Consider the following 21,825-nt stretch of genomic DNA (forward strand, 5'->3'; position numbering starts at 1 on the left):
GCCTGGGTGGCTCAGTTGGTTAAGCAACTGCCTTCTGCTCAGGTCATGATCCTGGAGTCCCGGGATCGAGTCCCACATCGGGCTCCCTGCTAAGCGGGGAGTCTGCTTCTCCCTCTGACCCTCCCCCCTCTCATGTGCTCTCTCTCATTCTCTCTCTTTCAAATGAATAAAAAATCTTAAAAAAAATAAAATAAAATAAAAATAAAAATGGGCAGAGAACATGAATAGACATTTTTCCAAAGAAGACATATAGGTGGCCAACAGACACATGAAAAAAATGCTCAACATCACCACTAATCAGGGAAATGGAAAACAAAACGACAATGAGATATTACCTTACACCTGTCAGAATGGCTACATTCTAAAGGACAAGAAGTAACAAGTGTTGGCGAGAATGTGGAGAAAGAAGAACCTTTGTGCATTGTTGGTGGGAATGTAAACTGGTATAGTCACTGTGGAAAACAGTATGGAGGTTCTCAAAATTTTAAAAATAGAAATACCATATAATCCAGTAATTCCATTACTGGGCATTTACCCAAAGAAAATGAAAACACTAATTCAAAAAGTTATAGGCAGCCTTATGTTTATTGCAATATTATTTACCACAGCCAAGATGCACACACACGTACACAATGGAATATTTGCAGCCATAAAAAGGATGAGATCTTGCCACTTGTGACAACATGGATGGACCCAGAGGGTATTATGCTAAGTGAAATAAATCAGACTGAGGAAGACAAATATTATTTAATTTCACTCATATATGGAATCCAAAACAAATGAATGAACAAACAAACAAAAAGCAGAATCAGAGAACAAGCTGATGGTCATGAGAGGGAAAGGGGGTGAGACGATAGGCAAAATGGGTAAAGGAGAGTGGGAGATACAGGCTTTCATTATGGAATAAATAAGTCACAGGAATAAAAGGTATGGCATAGGGAACATAGTCAATGGTGTTGTAATAGTTCTGTGCAGTGACAGAGGCAGCTATACTTGTGGTGAGCCTAGCATAATGCATGAAGAAGTTGGATCACTATGTTGACTATGTTGTACACCTGAAACTAATGTAACATTGTATGTCAACTCTACTCAAGTAAGAAAAACTTTTTTAAGAGACTTCAACTTTTCTACTGTTAAATATAATTTTTAAGAGCTTGCTCAAGGAAAGTTTGAGAATGTGAAAAAAACCAATCAGGCAATAGCATGTATATATTATATAGTATTATTTCAAAGTGTACAAAAATTATTTCATTTTGTGAGCCTTAAGATTGGATCAATATATGCTATTGTCTTTGAAAATCTAAGTGAAGAGAAAAGCTTGACATATCATACCAAAAAGCAATTTGTGTTCACTCTATCATTGTTTTGTTTTGTTTTTTTATTTGGTTTTATTGCAAGGCCATAGTATTATGATGTCAATTTTTTCATCTGTGAAAAAAATTCATGTCATTCATCAATAGCATTTTATGTTGTAATAAAAAGATCTGAGAATAATGGCCAAAAGAATCTCAGACATACAGGAAGACTGTGTTTTGTTTTATTTATTTTATTTTATTTTATTTTATTTAGGCTGTTTTAGGCTGTTTTAGACAGAGAAACCAGCACTTAATGTTTCAATTAAATAACTTATTTTTATTGAACTAAAAATTATGGCCAAATAATTATTATTTCAAGCCAATAACTTTTGAAGTAGTTTGTTTTGCAGTGAAAGCTGATAGCTTCCATTTATAGAAAGTTCAAACAAAGGTGAAATTAAATAATATATTGCCTAAGATAGATAATACAAAGTCAATTTTATAAAATAACTACTTGAAAAGCAAAAGAATGACTAACACAATAGTTAAAATATTGCCCAGGATGGGAATGGAATTGGAAAAGAACATACAGAGAATTTCTAAAGTATCTCTGATACTCTACTTTTGACTTGGGTAGTGGGTACCCATTATTGGATTATTGTTATTGTTCTTTAAGAAGTATATATATGCTCACAATCCTTATAGAAGTATATTTCATATTTTAAAAAGTAAAGGTAAAACTAACGTAAAGAAATAACAAACAGCAAAATCAATGCCATATATTGGTGAGATGAATGGGGAATAAACAGAATGGAAAGAAAAGGCTTCCTCAATTGCTGGAAATGATGTTGAATCTACCAGTATAGAAATACAGCCAATGATATCTGGCTGAACAGAAAGAGCTGGTGTCTGGAAGTAAATAAAAAGAATTACCCTTGTCTCTGAAATATTTGTGAATAGCCCCCAACTGGAGAATTACAGGCTTCTGAGAAAATGATACAGACTTGTTAAACAACTTAAAAAACTTTTGATATTGCCTGAATATTCCAGGCAGGTAAAAGACAGGATATTCCAGAAGATCAAACTATGAGCACCAGGAAAGTTAAAATAAAAAATGAAAGGAAGTTAAAGTGAAAACACTCCCTATGTATCATTTATCTATTTTGCATACAAGCAGAGTAAAGGAATAATTTATTACCAGCTGTGGAACTTTGATCTCAAATCTCAGTGCAGGATCCTAATAAACCAGATAGATCCATCTGGTGAATTATTTTTGCTGAGGCTTACCTGAGCATAAGGACCTAAAGCAATGGCAGAAAGAACGTTTTGTTTTGTTGTCTTGTTGCCTTCCTTAAGCTCACAACTGCCTCTCAGACTTCTGGTGAAAAAAATCCTGTCCAGAGCACACACACCATCAGGAGGAGAACAGTTTGCAGAGACAGCTCTCAGCCCAAGAGTGGGAGAGCCACTCCCTTGACTGTCTTGCCCTTAACTGGACTACCACAGAGCATTGAAAGACTCCTTAAGACCCCAAGAAGAAGCCAAAGTAAAAGGAGATTGTTGGGGTTTCTCTGGAAAGGGAGCATCTCATATTCCACTCCTATTAGTCTGTGTGCTATGAAAACAAAGGAAACAAAAGCAGAGTATCCACCCTTTGGGAGCCTGCGTGGTTTAGCATACTCATCAAACTCTAATAGTATCTAGCCCCCTCCTCCTCGGATGTGGCTGGAGCTTGAGATGCCGCAGACCCGGACCCGGAGCAGCTCAGAGGCGGTGAATAATAGCTCTTCAAGTCTGCAAAAAAAAAAAAAAAGGCCTCCAATAAAACTACATTGCAAAAAATGGGAAAGAAACAAAATGGAAAGAGTAAAAAGGTAGAAGAGGCAGAGCTTGAAGAATTTGTGGTGGAAAAAGTACTGGACCAACGTGTAGTGAATGGGAAGGTGGAATATTTCCTGAAGTGGAAAGGATTTACAGATGCTGACAATACTTGGGAACCTGAAGAAAATTTAGATTGTCCAGAGTTAATTGAAGCATTTCTTAATTCTCAAAAAGCTGATAAAGAAAAAGATGGTACAAAAAGAATATCTTTATCTGACAGTGAATCTGATGATAGCAAATCAAAGAAGAAAAGAGATGCTGCTGATAAACCAAGAGGCTTTGCCAGAGGTCTTGATCCTGAACGAATAATTGGTGCCACAGACAACAGTGGAGAATTAATGTTTCTCATGAAATGGAAAGATTCAGATGAGGCAGACTTGGTGCTGGCAAAAGAGGCAAATATGAAGTGTCCTCAGATTGTAATTGCTTTTTATGAAGAGAGACTAACTTGGCATTCTTGTCCAGAAGATGAAGCTCAATATATATATATATAATATATACATATATATTATATATATAAAACTGGGCCTTTGTTTTTTGATTTATTAGTGTGAAGAAATAACATTCTAATGAAAATCAAGTTTGATATGTTTGTTTTGAAGTAGTATTGGGGAGTTGTTGGATTTTTTTACATCTATAACATTGGTTACTTTAAACAAATAAAAGCTTTCTGTAGCTGCTTCCTTTATCAGAAAAAAATACCTGAGACCATGGTATATTATCCCCCTGCATTAGAGAACACCTTTTCTAATATGTTGGGGGAAATCTTCATAGTCGTTACTCAGTCAGAATTTGTGTTTAACTCCTATATGCCTAAGGACCATTCTGGATTTTTTGTTTATTTAGGGGGGTTTTGTGTGTATACTTAAAATACATACATAAATGGTTTTTGTTTTTTTAACACTCACCAAAACAAAAACAGCATTTTATAACCATGGATAAGCCTGTGTTTCCGGGATACTATCATTTTCAGCAACTGAAGAAATAAATCACTTAAAGTTAAACTGAAGTTTTTCCTGAAGAATTTTAAAATTTTAAATTGGACAATTTAAAAGCAGCCATATCAGAATCCATATCCATATCTACAGTCATATAAATGCAAGTTCATTTGCAAGATCCCTGAAAGGAAAATTTTATCACCACCAACAACCTACCTACCCAAATGACAAAACTAGACAAGTCCTGGTGTGTTTTAATTAGGTAAGCAAAACTTAGTTAAATGGAATTTAAAGGTTCCTTCTAGTGAACCATTCCTTTTCAAGAAGTTGAAATCTCTGTGCTGTATTGACTAAAAGGTCATGATTCATGGAATGTCTAAGACTTTGTTCATGGAAACCTAATCATAATCAGATGGTTAGAGATGTTGGCAATTTAGCACCTGCTGGAATAAATGGGTGGACAGACTTTTATAATCCAAATTCTTAATCTGCATGTATTTTCTTTACCCCAACTCATTCCTGACATGTAGGCTCAGTCTTCTCAGTATTTGAGTTACTGGTTCAGCAGAAACCAGGAAAAACAATAATTTTGTAATCAGAATGTTATCCAACTGTATATTGTTTACGTTATTGTAAATATTGGTAAACAGTAGTCAATAAATAGTTTTATATTAAAAAAGCACAAAAACAAACAAACAAAAAACAACAACAAAATAACTCTAATAGTATCTACAAGAGAGGAGGAAGGTAGTAATCACAGGAAGTAAAGCTCCCACCACAGGGAACCTGGTGTGGACTGGACATTCATTCCTGTTTGCCTAGGAAAGTTGGATTTACACCATTGTCCAGACATAATTATTAATAGCACTCCACCTCACTCAGAAAAGTGTCTCTGTTTTGACAATAAATTATATAGTCATCCTACTTATAAGAAAAGTCTTTTGAGGGAAGTTCAGGACAATGAAGCTGAAAAGAAGCACCTGTTTGTTTTCATGGTCTCTTGCCTTCATCCATTTTTGATGCACCTCTCTTCCGGGACATGACACCCTCTCCCTGGCTCCTCCCCAAGTCCCTCTCACTTCCTCCCTCTCTCCTGTTTCTCCAACTATAGAAATCACACCATCACTATCTTCATTCCAAATGAATGGATGTCTCTAAACATTTTTGGGAGAGTTATTCAATGGGTCATAAGAATTATAGGAATCTCCAAATTATAGTATTCAAACTGGGGGTGGGAGGCAGGAGGAAGAAAGGTGGAACTGTGGGGTAAAATAAAATTCGAAAATTCCTGCTCTGGATAGGTCTTGATTTTTATTTTAGTCCTTTATTTCCCTTATAAAATACCTACTGCAATATCAATAGGTACTATTTTCAATAGTATTAGACATTCTATATTCACATTTTTCTTCATGGACTGTGATAAAGCACACCTTTAATCCAGTGACTCTCACTTCATTTGCTCATGTTTACTTTCATTTCTCCATGTGTGCTGGGTGATTTCAGCAGCTAGATTTTTTTTTCTTCTGTCCTAATTTAGAAATTATCTGATTGTCCATTTACAAAATTTATGTACTTGCTACTGAAGATGACTGATAAGTTCAGTTGTCATTGTGTAGAATTGAAAATATCTGAAATGCACAAAATTTATCTCCTAGATCACAACTTTAGTTCCTTAATTTTTATTCTCATGCAATTTTCACACCACATTTCTAAAAGCTCCTATTTGTGTTTTTTTTTTAAAGATGAGAACTCTACCATCTGTCTCTACAATGATCATTTTTTTCCCTAAAATAAATACAGTACAGAACTCTTATTATTTAATTCAAAATTTCAGTTTATTAAGGTAGTTGGTATTTTACAAATCAAGCAAAGGCCAATCTCTTGGGAGACACATCCTTGAAGGGAGACAAGCATCAGGTTGTGAGCTGGACATGAGCTATTGATTCATTCAACAAACATTTATATAGTGAATAAAGTGAACTATAATAGATTATGAACTTAGTTTTATTGTTGTCAAAAGGAAGCAAAACCAATGATATTGGAGTGCCCCAATAATTTCCTGCTACTTGTCTTTCCTCCTTAAAGGATTTTAGATCAACAACCCTATCCCCAAGGGACAGTAGCAGAACAGAAGTCAAAACATCAATTTATTGATAATCAATACTCTTTACTCAAAAGCCTAATCTGGAGATCCAACTGGGATATTTTATTTTCCACTAATACCATTATTTCTAATCTCAATTTAGGGTCCAGTGTGTATTGGTTGCTTTCAGAGAAAAAGAGATGGTCAAGTCAGAAGGGGGGACTTGAATCCATTTAACTACCTATTACAATGAACAAGAGAGGAGAAAATGAAAAATTTTCACCTTATGGCCTTGACTTTCCTAGGAAAGAGACAGGAAAGAAATACAGATGATGTAGATGCAGATGGAGAAACAGGTATGGATGTAGATGTAGATAGAGGTGTAGGTAAAGAGATGTAGAGATAGAGAATAAAGATGCTATGAGTGCAGTGCTGGGTTTTAATGTCCTTTAACCCAACCATGTAATAAAATGTAACTCTGACCAATTGATTTACTCATTCTTCCTCCATTTTTGAAGCAAGATGAATTTGAACTGAAGAATTTCCCCCCTCAAGAGGTACCAGGCCATATGGTAGGTGTTAGTGATATAAAGATCAGTATTACAATCCTCAGATGGCTCATACTTATGAAGACAATGTCAAATGAATCAACTATCAAGCTCCTTCCAAGGCTAGAACTACCCTACATGAGTCTACTACATGTGCCTTAATCTAATCAATAAGTCAGGAACTAGTTTTAAAATTTTGATCCATGTAATCACAGGGCTCTATAAGACAACTCTGGAAATTTCACTAAAATTAAATGTCCTGTCTAACTCATTTGATTCTAATAGTTTCAGAGCCCATCTAATCCCCAGACAAGGATAGATTGCATCTTCTGATCAGTGAAAAGCAACACATAAAGAAACCATGCTTTCAAAAAAACCCTGGAAATCATTTAGACTTTCATGCTTTCATTTAACAAATACTGATTGAGCACCTAATATATGCAGGCACTGGGGATGCAACAGTGGACAAGAAAGCCAAGGACCTTTCCTCAAAGAATTTATTTATATAGCACACACACATGCACAGAGTATGCATAGCTTACAAAATTATTGTTTTTAAACAATCATGGATCTCTGATAAGCTTCTTAGAGTTGAATAAACTCATGCCATAATTTAAAAAGCACTAGGTAGAAAGACTGCTTTAAAAATCAGATAAGGAATTCAAAAGCAAAACATAAACTGTACACATGATTATTGTCCCAATAGCATGCATGTGTGGCCTTCTGCTACTCAAACCCAGATGTCGCTCATCAATCAACACACTTTTTCCAGCTGAGCTCAGATATCACCTCAGTATCCATCTCATAGCCCTATCAGAAGCTGTTACCAATCAGTGAGGTAGTCACTCAGTTTGTCCTCACTGACGGAGAGCATCCACCACAAAGCATGTAGTGAGTACCTACCACGTACCTCCAACTGCAGCTAACTGCTAAAAGGAGAAAATAGGACTAGAATTTATTGAGGTAGGTACCCTCTATCCCTACACTGTGAAGAGTTTTAATCAAGAAAGGATGCTATACTTTGTCAAATGCTTTTTCTGCATCTATTGAGAGGATCATATGGTTCTTGTTCTTCCTTTTATTAATGTATTGTATCACATTGATTGATTTGCAGATCTTGAACCAACCTCGCAGCCCAGGGATAAATCCCACTTGGTTGTGGTGAATAATCCTTTTAATATATTGTTGGATCCTATTGGTTAGTATTTTGGTGAGAATTTTTGCATCCATGTCTGTCAGGGATATTGGTCTGTAGTTCTCCTTTTTGTTGGGGTCTTTGTCTAGTTTTGGGATCAAGGGAATGGTGGCCTCATAAAATGACTTTGGAAGTTTTCCTTCCATTTCTATTTTTTGGAACAGTTTCAGAAGAATACGTATTAATTCTTCTTTAAAAGTTTGGTAGAATTCCCCTGGGAAGCCATCTGGCCCTGGGCTCTTGTTTGTTGGGAGATTTTTAATGACTGCTTCAATTTCCTTAGCGGTTATAAGTCTGTTCAGGTTTTCTATTTCTTCCTGGTTCAGTTTTGGTAGTTGATACATCTCTAGGAATGCATCCATTTCTTCCAGGTTATCTAATTTGCTGGCATAGAGTTGCTCATAATATGTTCTTATAATTGTTTGTATTTCTTTGGTGTTGGTTGTGATCTCTCCTCTTTCATTCATGATTTTATTTATTTGGGTCCTTTCTCTTTTCTTTTTGATAAGTCTGGCCAGGGGTTTATCAATCTTATTAATTCTTTCAAAGAACCAGCTCCTAGTTTCGTTGATCTGTTCTACTGCTCTTTTGGTTTCTATTTCATTGATTTCTGCTCTGATCTTTATTATTTCTCTTCTCCTGCTGGATTTAGGCTTTATTTGTTCTTCTTTCTCTAGCTTCTTTAGGTGTAGGGTTAGATTGTGTATTTGAGACCGTTCTTGTTTCTTGAGGAAGGCTTGTATTGCTCTATACTTTCCTCTTAGGACCACCTTTGCTGCATCCCAAAGGTTTTGAACAGTTGTGTTTTCATTTTCATTTGTTTCGATGATTTTTTTTTAAATTCTTCTTTAATTTCCTGGTTGACCCATTCATTCTTTAGTAGGATGCTTTTTAGCCTCTATGTATTTGAGTTCTTTCCAACTTTCCTCTTGTAATTGAGTTCTAGTTTCAAAGCATTGTGGTCTGAAAATACGCAGGGAATGATCCCAATCTTTTGGTACCAGTTGAGACCTGATTTGTGACCCAGGATGTGATCTATTCTGGAGAATGTTCTATGTGCACTACAGAAGAATGTGTATTCTGTTGCTTTGGGATGGAATGTTCTGAATATATCTGTGAAGTCCATCTGGTCCAGTGTGTCATTTAAGGCCTTTATTTCCTTGTTGATCTTTTGCTTAGATGATCTGTCCGTTTCAGTGAGGGGGATGTTAAAGTCCGTTAGTGCTATTGTATTATTGTGGATGTGTTTCTTTGATTTTGTTATTAATTGGCTTATATAATTGGCTGCTCTTATGTTAGGGGCATAGATATTTAAAATTGTTGGATCTTGTTGTTGGATAGACCCTGTAAGTAGGATATAGTGTCCTTCTTCATCTCTTATTAGAGTCTTTGGTTTAAAATCTAATTTGTCTGATGTAAGGATTGCCACCCCAACTTTTTTTTGATGTCCATTAGCATGGTAAATGATTTTCCATCCCCTCACTTTAAATCTGGAGGTGTCTTTGGATCTAAAATGAGTCTCTTGCAGACAGCATATCGATGGGTCTTGTTTTTTAATCCAATCTGATACCCTGTGTCTTTTGATGTGAACATTTAGCCTATTTACATTCAGGATAATTATTGAAAGATATGAATTTAGTGCCATTGTATTGCCTGTAGGGTGACTGTTATTGTATATTTTCTCTATTCCTTTCTGGTCTATGTTACTTTTAGGCTCTCTCTTTGCTTAGAGGACCCCTTTCAATATTTCTAGTAGGGCTGGTTTGGTGATTGCAAACTCTTAGTTTTTGTTTGTCCTGGAAGCTTTTTATCTCTCCTTCTATTTTCAATGACAGCCTAGCTGGATATAGTATTCTTGGCTGCATATTTCTCTCATTTAGTGCTCTGAATATATCATGCCAGTCCCTTCTGGCTTGCCAGGTCTCTATGGATAGGTCTGCTGCCAATCTAATATTTCTACCATTGTAGGTTACAGACCTCTTGCCCTGAGCTGCATTCAGGATTTTCTCTTTGTCTCTGAGACTCATAAGTTTTACTATTAGATGTCGGGGTGTTGACCTATTTTTATTGATTTTGAGGGGTTTCTCTGTGCCTCCTGGATTTTGATGCCTGTTTCCTTCCCCAAATTAGGGAAATTCTCTGCTATAATTTGCTCCAATATACCTTCTGCCCCTCTCTCTCTTTCTTCTTCTTCTGGGATCCCAATTATTCTAATATTGGTTCATCTTATGGTATCACTTATCTCTCAAATTCTCCCTTCATGATCCAGTAGTTGTTTATCTCTCTTTTTCTCAGCTTCTTTATTCTCCATCATTTGGTCTTCTATATCACTAATTCTCTCTTCTGCCTCATTTATCCTAGCAGTTAGAGCCTCCATTTTTGATTGCACCTCCTTAATAGCCTTTTTTAATTTCGACTTGGTTAGATTTTAGTTCTTTTATTTCTCCAGAAAAGGTTTCTCTAATATCTTCCATGCTTTTGGCAAAGAAGAAGTCAAACTCTCACTCTATGAAGATGATATGATACTTTATGTGGAAAACCCAAAAGACTCCACCCCAAAACTGCTAAAACTCATACAGGAATTCAGTAAAGTGGCAGGATATAAAATCAATGCACAGAAATCAGTTGCATTTCTATACACCATCAACAAGACAGAAGAAAGAGAAATTAAGGAGTCGATCCCGTTTACAAATGCACCCAAAACCATAAGATACCTAGGAATAAGTCTAACCAAAGAGACAAAGAATCTGTACTCAGAAAACTATAGAATACTCTTGAAAGAAATTGAGGAAGATACAAAGAAATCACTATATTTAATGCAATCACTATCAAAATACCATCAACTTTTTTCAATGAAATGGAACAAATAATCCTAAAATTTATATGGAACCAGAAAGACCCCAAATAGCCAGAGGAATGTTGAAAAAGAAAAGCAAAGCTGGTGGCATCACAATTCCGGACTTCAAGCTCTATTACAAAGCTGTCATCATCAAGACAGTATGGTACTGGCACAAAAACAGACACATAGATCAATGGAACAGAATAGAGAGCCCAGAAATGGACCCTCAACTCTACGGTCAACTAATCTTTGACAAAGCAGGAAAGAATGTCCAATGGAAAAAAGTCTCTTCAACAAATGGTGTTGGGAAAATTGGGCAGCCACATGCAGAAGAATGAAACTGGACCATTTCCTTACACCACACACAAAAATAGACTCCAAATGGATGAAAGACCTAAATGTGATACAGGAATCCATTAAAATCCTTGAGGAGAACACAGGCAGCAACCTCTTTGACCTCAGCCACAGCAACTTCTTCCTAGAAACATGGCCAAAGGGAAGGGAAGCAAGGGCAAAAATGAACTATTGGGACTTCATCAAGATAAAAAGCTTTTGCACAGCAAAAGAAACAGTCAACAAAACCAAAAGACAACCGACAGAATTGAAGAAGGTATTTGTAAATGTCATATCAGATAAAGGGCTAGTATCCAAAATCTATAAAGAACTTATCAAACTCAACACCCAGAGAACAAATAATCCAATCAAGAAATGGGCAGAAGACATGAACAGACATTTCTGCAAAGAAGACATCCATATGGCCAACAGACACATGAAAAAGTGCTCAACATCACTTGGCATCAGGGAAATCTAAATCAAAACCTCAATGAGATACCACCTCACAGCAGTCAGAATGGCTAAAATTAACAAGTCAGGAAATGACAGATGTTGGTGAGGATGAGGAGAAAGGGGAACCCTCCTACACTGTTGGTGAGAATGCAAGCTGGTGCAGCCACTCTGGAAGACAGTATGAAGGTTCCTCAAAAAGTTGAAAATAGAGTTACCATATGACCCGGCAATTGCACTACTGGGTATTTACCCCAAAGGTACAAATGTAGTGATCTGAAGGGGCATGTGCACCCTGATGTTTATAGCAGCAATGTCCACAATAGCCAAACTATGGAAAGAGTTTAGATGTCCATCAACAGATGAATGGATAAAGAAGATGTGGTATATATGCAATGGAATATTATGCAGCCATCATAAAAATGAAATCTTGCCTTTTTCATTGACGTGGTCGGAACTAGAGGGTATTATGTTAAGTGAAATAAGTCAATCAGAGAAAGACAAGTATCATATGATCTCACTGATACGAGGAATTTGAGAAACAATACAGAGGATCATAGCGGAAGGGAGGGAAAAATGAAACAAGACAAAACCAGAGAGGGAGACAAACAATAAGAGACTCTCAATCTCAGGAAACAAACTGAAGTTTGCTAGAGCAGAGGGAGGTGGGAGGAATAGGGTGGCTGGGTGATGGACATTGGGGAGAGTATGTGCTATGGTGAGAGCTGTGAATTGTGTAAGAGCGATGAATCACAGACCTGTACCCCTGAAACAAATAATACATTGTATGTTCATTAAAAAAATACAGTGGACCTTTTTAAACATTATTTTTAAAGTATTGCTGTTCTGGAAAAGAAGTAAACAATGCTCAGAGGCTAAAACAAAAAATAAAGACACCAAAACAAACAAAACAAAACAAAAAACAGTGAAAGGGTGGATTGAGAAGGGCAAGCAGAGCACTGACTCACTTCATTCTGAGGGTATCAGCTGAACCCTGCTGAAGTTGAGCTCGAATTTTGATGGCCCTGGGAATGAGGCAAAGAAGGCAGAGTCCAGGGCCAACTCAAGATGAAGAGTCAAATAAGGAGCCCCACAATGTGGGATGTCAATGGGATTCACCTTCAATGTAAGAGAGAACTAGAAAAAAGAGCACCCACTGAAGGGGATTTCAGTGTAAACACTTGTCCTAACTTTAGCACTGAGTCAAGGGGGAAATCCCCCCCCAGGAATTCAGAAACAGAAGCTGCTTTTGAAATTCATACTGCCTGTGAGATTTAAAAGAAAATAAAAATAGAAATAATAAAACCTTGAGCTGAGAATTAACCTTAAAGTGGTCTTGAGTTTTCTGATTACTAAGCAGAAGGAAACAAAAATCTCTGAATCTAAGCACCTTCGATGGAGGTCTTAAAATATTCCCCTAAATAAAGTTCCAGAAAATGTGAGCTCACAGTCAAAACCAAAACACATAGCTCATATGGCACCACGAAGGAAGCAACAAAATCAATAAAAGGTGGGGGGAGGAAGCCTCTGTAAGCCAGCTACCAGAAAATGATATAGCCCTGGAGTGCAAAATTGGAACTTTTAGAAGCCTGCTCTAGTGAGAGATGTCCCTGCCAGAAAGGTGCTCAGGTAGCAAAGCAGGGCAGAATTCTAGGTGGGACAGTGTGGTTTCAGGATCCCTGGAGTCACAGAAAGAACAGAGGTGACTGAGCCTGCAGAGTTCCCAAGTATTGGAGTGGGGAAAACCAGCTTTGGTCAGCAAGCCCTAGTGGGCTCTCAGCTCAGTTTGTCATAAGCCATGAACCTGGGCAGGATCCATTGACTGGTCTTCATGCAGGGACCCTGCATTTGGCAGACCCATAGCGACTCCCCTCCCTTCTCCAGAAGGATTGGCATGAGTGCGCACTGCAGGAGTCTGCAGGGTTTGGCACACACAAAAGTAAAGACTGTTTTTCCCTGAGGGTTTACTGAAGAGAGGGGGTTGAGATCTTTCAGCTCCAGGGCTGGAGATCAGGGTGCTTCCTTTTTTATTTTCATCCTCTAAAGCCATGGGGAAAGCCTTCAGGGAACAAATGCCGCATAGAGCAACACGAAGTAGCTTATACGGAGTCCTGCCCCACGGCAAGGGGCGGTACAACTCTGCTTAGGCAAAGACACCTGAGAATCAGCATAGCAGGCCCCTCCCCCAGAAGACCAGCTGGAACATCAGGAGAATATCAAGTTTATGGAGCACACAGAACTTCAAAACTCCAGTGCTAGGGGAAAATAGAATATAGAATTTGAGGTTATTTTCTCACAATTCTTTTATCTTTCAGTTTAAAATTTTCCTTCTTTTTCTTTCTTTTTTTCCTTTTCAACCAGTTTCTTATTTTATCAGCTCTTTGTTTTTAAGTCATTTTTAATTTTCATTTTTACATTTACATTTTACACATATATTCTTCACTTTTGGTTTCCCTTCACTATATTCAATTTTATTTTTGTATATAAATAAGTTTTGTCTTCTTTACAATTTTGGGATTTAGTGTCTTCTAACACACAGACTAAAATACATCCAGGGTCACGTGGATCACCCTGTTGTGTCCACCTGTGAGCTTATATGCTCTTTTTTCACTTTTTCTTCTTTTTCTTTTTTTTGGGGGGGGGGGCTGTTCTGACCTCTCCACATTTGTATAGTGTGCATTTCCCTTGGGCCATGGTTATTTTTTATTTTGTTCTCTCATTCATCCGTTCTTCTCTGGGCAAAATGACTAGAAGGAAGAATTCACAACAAAAGAAAGAACCAGAGGTAATACTCTGTCACAGACCTAATCAGTATGGATATAAGTAAAATGTCAGAGCTGAAATTCAGGATAATAATTATAAAGTTACTAGCTGGGCTTGAAAAAAGCATGAAAGACACTAGTGAATCTCTTAGTGCAGAAAGAAAATCTAATCAGGCCAAAATTGGGGCACCTGGGTGGCTCAGTTCATTAAGCATCTACCTTTGGCTCAGGTCATGATCCTGGGGTCCTGGGATTGAACCCTACATCAGGCTCCCTGCTCAGGGGGAGCCTGCTTCTCCCTCTCCCTCTGCCCCTTCCCCCCCATCCCCCCCGCTAGTTCTCTCTCTCTGTCTCTTGCTATCCCAAATAAGTTAAAAAAAAAAAAAAAAGCTTTAATCAAGCCAAAATTGAAAATGCTTTAACTGAGATGCAGTCTAAAATGGATGCTCTAACAGCTAGGGTAAATGAGGCAAGGGAGTCAGTGACATAGAAGACAAGACAATGGAAAGGAAGGAAGCTGAGGAAAAGAGAGAAAAACAACTAATGGACCATGAGGGGAGGATTTCAAAAATCTGCGATACCATAAAGTGAAACAATATTAGAATTACTGGGGTCCCAGAGGAAGAAGAAAGAGAGAGGGACAGAAGGTGTATTTGAGCAAATCATCGCTGAGAACTTCCCTAATCTGGGGAAGGAAACAGGCATTTAAGTCCAGGAGGTACAGAAAACACTCCTCAAAATCAATAAAAATAGGTCAACATCCCAACATATAATAGTGAGGCTTGCAAATTTCAGAGATAAAGAGAAAATCCTGAGAGCAGCTTGAGACAAGAACTCCTTAACCTACAAGGGTGGGAACATTAGACTGGCAGCAGGCCTATCCATAGAGACCTGGCAGGCCAGAAAGGGCTGGCATGATATATTCAGGGCACTAAATGAGAAAAACATGCAGCCAAGAATACTTTATCCAGCAAGGCTGTCATTCAGAATGGAAGGAGAGATAAAGAACTTCCAGGATAAACAGAAACTAAAAGAATTTGTGATCTCTAAACCAGCCCTGCAAGAAATATTAAAGGGGATCCTTTAAGCAGAGAAAGCCCAAAAGTAACATAGACCAGAAAGAAAAAGAGACAATCTATAAAAACAGGGACTTTACAGGTAATACAATGGCACTAAATTCATATCTTTCAATAGTTACTCTGAATATAAATGCGCTAAATGTTCCAATCAAAAGACACAGGGTATCAGATTGGATAAAAAAGCAAGACCCATCCATATGCTGTCTACAAGAGATTCATTTTACAGCTAAAGTCACCTCCAGATTGAAAGGGAGGGGGTAGAGAACAATTTATCATGCTAATGGACATCAAAAGAAAGCTGGGGTGGCAATCCTCATATCAGACAAATTAGATTTTAAACCAAAGACTGTACTAAGGGATGAAGAGGGACACTATATCATACTTAAAGTGTCTATCCAACAAGAAGATCTAACAATTATAAATATTTATGCTCCTAATTGGGGAGAAGCCAATTATATAAACCAATTAATAACCAAATTAAATAAACACATTGATAATAATACAATAATAGTAGGGGACTTCAACACCCCACTCACAGCAATGGACAGATCATCTAAGCAGAAGATCAACAAGGAAACAAGGGCTTTGAATGACACACTGGACCAGATGGACTTCACAGATATATAGAGAGAGCATTCCATGTTAAAGCAACAGAATACATATTCTTCTCAAGTGCACATGGAACATTCTCCAGAATAGATCACATACTGGGTCACAAATCAGGTCTCAACCGGTACCAAAAGATTGGGATTATTCCCTGCATATTTCCAGACCACAATGCTTTGAGAGTTGAACTCAATCACAAGAGGAAATTTGGAAAGAACTCAAACATTTGGAGGTTAAAGAACATCCTACTAAAGAATGAATGGGTCAACCAGGAAATCAAAGAAGAATTTAAAAAATTCATGGAAACAAATGAAAATGAAAACACAAAAGTTCAAAACCTTTGGGATACAGCAATGGTGGTCCTAAAAGGGAAGTACAATAAAAGCCTTTCTCAAAAATTAGTAAAATCTCAAATACACAACCTGATATTCCACTTAAAGGAGCTGGAGAAAGAACAGCAAATAAAGCCTAAATCAAGCAGGAGAAGAGAAATAATAAAGATTAGAGCAGAAATCAATGAAATAGAAACCAAAAGAGCAGTAGAACAGATCAATGAAACTAGAAGCTGGTTCATTGAAAGAATTAATCAGATTGATAAACTTCTTGCTAGACACATCTCCAAAAGCAAGGGGAATTGGAAGAAAAGATTCAAAATTTAACCGAACAAAAGGCAAAGAGAGTAAAGATGGAAGAAAAGTTAGGAAACATGGAGGATATAATGAAAAACATATATATCTAAGGGGAGCTGAGTAACAGTCGGGGGTGGGCAAAACATAAGGGACAGCTAAAGAAGCCCTGCAATGTCACAATACAATTACGAAAGAAACTTGAGAAAACTTTTCCCAAATTGATGTCAATCTCAACAATTACAGGGCATTATCATAACAAGTTAGGCAACTGAAGGCAAATTTTTAAAATTATCAATAATAAAAACAACCTTTGGCTGAGCATGCTTAGAGGAAAGACTCAGTTATCTTTCTATTTTTTATAAAAAATTAAATTATATAGGTATAGTGAGAAGAGGCTTTCAAAAGTATGCAGTCAAAAATGTAGGAAAAAATATTATACATGTGCATCAAGTAGTTAATAATAATAGGTTATGTTATTTTTCCAGATTTTGTGATTAGGTAGGATTTTTTAGTTTTTGGTAAATTTGTAATTTCTCATTCTAAATAAATATTTGCTTTTGTACCTAATTTTGTATTTATAATAGTGTATTCTTTTGAGGGTCAGGGGAGGTCTCTCAAAATTGTAATCTTTGGGCTCCACAAAACCTAGATTCATCCTGAGCTTAATTTATAGTTATTTTCACAGAATAATTTATTATAAAGCTAAATATATATTTTGCATAATAAAGCCATAAACATGGGCAATAAATCTGCCCTTTGAAGACCCAATTCTCTATTATGTGGATCATGTGAAGTCCATGTTTAATTTCAAGTTGGTTTCTCCTCTCTCCCCCAAATTTTTCTGGGTTAGACTCTCGTCCACTTTCAACTGATATATTTTCAGTGCATACAAACCAATTTTAAGAACCTAAGGGGAAAAGCTTTAAGAAAAATTTTGCAAGAATAAATTATTTAATACAGTCCTATGCCAAATATAAATTATTCTGAACTCAACAGAATATTCTACACCTCTATGGAGAGAGTAAAGGAGAATGGTTGGTTGTGTGTGTGTGTGTGTGTGTGTGTGTGCATTTCAGAAGTCAAAATATTCCTTAATATAGACTGAAACTGAATAGTCTGACATTCTAAATATGCTAGAACTAATAGAAAGTGTAGGCAGATTAAATAGACTCATGTGTCATTTATAAAAGAATTGTATCTTCTAGTATTTATCAGGAGACCAGGTACCCCAGTTCCCATTAAAATTTAAAATAATGTTTGTAATAGCTAAATATTAGAATTAATTAAAATAAATATAGCAGGACTAAAAATGACTTTCTCTGGTTCATTTGTTCATTCTACTAAGATTTACTAGGTGCTTATTTTTTACCAGGCTCTGGTTAAATGCTTAATGCTTTGTAGAAAGTATTCATTTTATTCTTTTATTTATATTCAATTAATTAACATATAATGTGTTATTGGTTTCAGAGATACAAGCCTGTGATTCATCAGTCTTATATAATAGCCAGTGCTCATTACAACACATGACCTCCTTAATGTCCATCACCCAAAAGTACTTATTTTAATAATTAAACAAGGGGTGCCTGGGTAGCTCAGTCGGTTAAGTGTCCAACTCAGCTCAGGTCATGATCTCAGGGTTGTGAAATCGAGTTCTGGGTCCAGCTCAGCACTGGGCATGGAGCCTGCTTAAAATTCTTTCTCTCTCTCCCTCTCCCTCTGCCCCTCCCCACCCTCTGTCTCTCTCTCTCTCTAAAAAACAAAACGAAACAAACAAAAACAAAAAAAAACCATAATTTTAAAAATTAAAAAAGAGAGAAACTTTCCATTTCAATAATTTTAGGAAGTGGACATTATAATGTCAAAAAATATGGATATCATGGTGATCAAAGGAAACAAATTTCTTTCTCTCACAGTACTTACAGTCTGGTGGGGGAAGGTTTTGTATATTAGTTTTTGTATATTAAATGATCCTTCTATTCTCTCAGCTCTCCTCTGAGAAAAGAGTAGCAAATATCATTGAATTGTGATTTTGAGAGCCAAATGCTAAACCATGTGGGAATCATGTATTGGTACAACTGAAATTTATTGAGATCCTGCCCATATCCCTTGGTACTCATTGTTTTCATATAGGTCAAAGGTGCCCAACTGCAAGCACCAGTAATTCTCCACCTGAGGGCATTTTGAAGGTGATCTGGGATGGCCTGAAGTGCTAGGGAGTCAATGTCCTCAGAGACAGCCTTCAGTTGACAGTTGAGAGTTGGAGAATGGTGCCTCAGCTCCCTTGCTCCTTGCGTTAGATCATTCTGAGGGATTCCATATGCACACCATCTCCCAGAGATCCCACAGGGATTAGGTGCTGGTTGCCCATTGGGGTTATTGCTCATTACTGTACTCTGAATCGGAATCTTTCCCTTTCCAGTCTCACTTATAGTCTGTGTTTTCTAGGAACACAGGTCCCAAACAAGCCACCTTTACTTAATTCCTTGTGTCAAGATGTCCCTCTGAGGAAACACAGCTGAAGACAATCTCAAATGAGGATCTTTATCTTCTTCTGTTTCATCAATAGGAATATAGTCTCTAGGGCGCCTGGGTGGCTCAGTTGGTTAAGCGACTGCCTTCGGCTCAGGTCATGATCCTGGAGAGCCAGGATCGAGTCCCGCATCGGGCTCCCTGCTCGGCAGGGAGTCTGCTTCTCCCTCTGACCCTACCCCCTCTCATGTGCTCTCTCTCTCTCAAATAAATAAATAAAATCTTTAAAAAAAAAAAAAAAAAAAAAAGGAATATAGTCTCTAAATAAAATTGCACTGAAAGGCTAAGAAAAGTGATTATATCAATTTGTTTTGTAAGTATATTCTTTTACTAAACAATCATTACTTGAATTTTCTGGGAGAGATTACTATTTAAGAATGATTTGTGATCAATTTTCCACAATTACCATTGCAAAAAGTGTATATCTAAAATATTACCAAGTTGATATTCTTATAATTTGACATAAAATATAAGCATGCTGTGAGTATATATTAAGTAGGTGAACTTTTTACTAGGAAATAAGCAAAACAGCATGACAGTAGAAATTTGTCTGGTTCTCCACAAAAGTTGCCTCTTCCTCATTGCCTCCTGGCTACAAGCTGAGCCAGGTCTTAACATAGCTTGAGTAGAGAAGTATAAGCTCAAAAAAAAAAAAAAAAATCCAGCACATCAAAGGAATTGCAGAACCTACAAATACTTCCTGGCAGAAACTAGGGAAACATGTGAAGTTGATTTTGATAATGCAGACTGGGATAAGGAGCACAAAACATAGGCTAGAAAGGGGAGAATTAACCAACAAGGGGGCACTAACCCTTGACTCAAGATTCAGTATTTTGGCAAGAACACATGGAAGACTTCTGTATGGTTTGTTAGGGAAGTTCTTTGAAGTGCACACTTGATTATGGCCTACAGTAAACGAAATAAGAGTGATAGGACATCTTTGGCATAGTATTGAAGAACAGATTACAAAGCTAAGGGAGGTAAAATGGATTTGTGTATGGTTTGATAACCTCTATCTAAATCTTTTCCAGGACAGGGTCTTTTAGGACATTCTTTTCACAAAGACAGTTACTATAATCGTTTGAAAAGGGCAGTAACATCTTTGAGAAATTCTGTTCTAGATTGTCTTCTGTAATTTGGAGATGATGGTGTGGATGCTACATGGATTTGGATTCTTTCTATCAATGGGGATGGTGGGATCTTGGAAAATGGGGGAAATGGCAGCACTTAGCTGTCAGAGGCAAGATGGACATAATTGCAATGGGTAGCAAGACTAGAATGGCAACCAAAGTGTTTGACTTCCTAGGATCTATGATGATGGCTGATAGATCATGCCCATACTTCCCTTGGGCCACACATCATATATTGGAATAGGCGAGATGAATACAACTGATATAACTAGATTAGTTCCAAACTATGAGCTCCTCTATTAAATGGTTAGGTCTGGATGGTCAATGACTGGGTCTTCCTCATTTGTGTCTCCTGTATATAAATATGTCATTGAGTCAATTAGAGAACAAGGTAAGACTAAAGTGCTAAAATATGTAGTATATAATAAATTCCAATGAAACCTAGATAAGGAATATTTTCTCATTTCCGGCACTGATTATAGGAAACTTGCCACAGTCACCTTGTCACAACATTACAGTAATATGGAGACAGGACTTCAAAATAAATAAGAACAACTTCAAAACAGCTCACAAAACTTCTGATTATTTTATAGTTACTCGATGTCCCTTAGAATCATTTAACATTGATTTAAGTTTCAGTATTTCTCATTGTTCCCCAAACTCATATTTTGCCTATTTGGAAGATATTTCATGCAGGTATACTCCAAGGAAATTACTTGTCTTTCTTTCATATATTAACATGGACTTTGTCCAGATGGCTATATTCTGAGAAATTGGTCATATTATTTGAAATACATGAATCTTTTAGTCTCTTTTCCATTTGCAGTTCCAGTTACTCAGTTCATTGTAGATTACATTGCTTTACCAAAAAAAAAGCATTACAGTTTGTTTTGTAAAAATGATGAATATTTATTTAGTGGGTAGGCATCTAGACTTTTCTCTGCCTCTTCCATCTTCTTCAGTTCAGTTCTTTTAATACTTTCTGAATGTCAAAATGGAAAATAAATAAAAACAATTTGATTTCTATTAAAATAGCCTTATAGAATATCTTTCCTCCTCAAAAAAAAAGATTTAAAACATTTTGCTAAAAAATAAGAGAGAAGCATAAAATAAAAATATTACAGAAACAGAAATGGGAAATGAGGATTGAGGAGGGTAAATGGAGCAGGGAGCCAACAGAGTAAGTGAACTTAGTTATAATTTTCCTGTCAGCCAAAAGTAAAAGCGATATCTTATCTGTTATAACTTGCAAAGTCATCAAAGAGGAAACATACAAATTCTTCAAAGTATAAATATAGTGATAGATCCAACAAATCGAATAATTTTCCAAAGTACCTTAAGGTGGAAGTAATACCTTACCGTTGCTTTAGCTCAACAACTACTTGTAAGCATGTGATATGTGCAAGGATTTACAGTAGGCATTGCACTGAATATCAAGATGCAAAAATCTCTAGTTCCTGCCTATAGAATATGTATCTTCCAGTTGAACAAAAAAGATGTATATGTATGAGGGAAACTGACAATTCAA

At 36.7% G+C, this 21,825-nt stretch overlaps 1 pseudogene; it reads left to right on the forward strand.

Annotated features, from left to right (window-relative positions):
• Nucleotides 1-3,045: 3,045 nt before the first annotated feature.
• LOC118540703 (chromobox protein homolog 3 pseudogene) lies at nucleotides 3,046-3,670 on the forward strand (annotated as a pseudogene).
• The last annotated feature ends 18,155 nt before the right edge of the window (nucleotides 3,671-21,825 follow it).

Source organism: Halichoerus grypus, chromosome 7 (assembly GCF_964656455.1).
Source record: "Halichoerus grypus chromosome 7, mHalGry1.hap1.1, whole genome shotgun sequence".
Lineage (NCBI taxonomy): Eukaryota > Metazoa > Chordata > Mammalia > Carnivora > Phocidae > Halichoerus > Halichoerus grypus.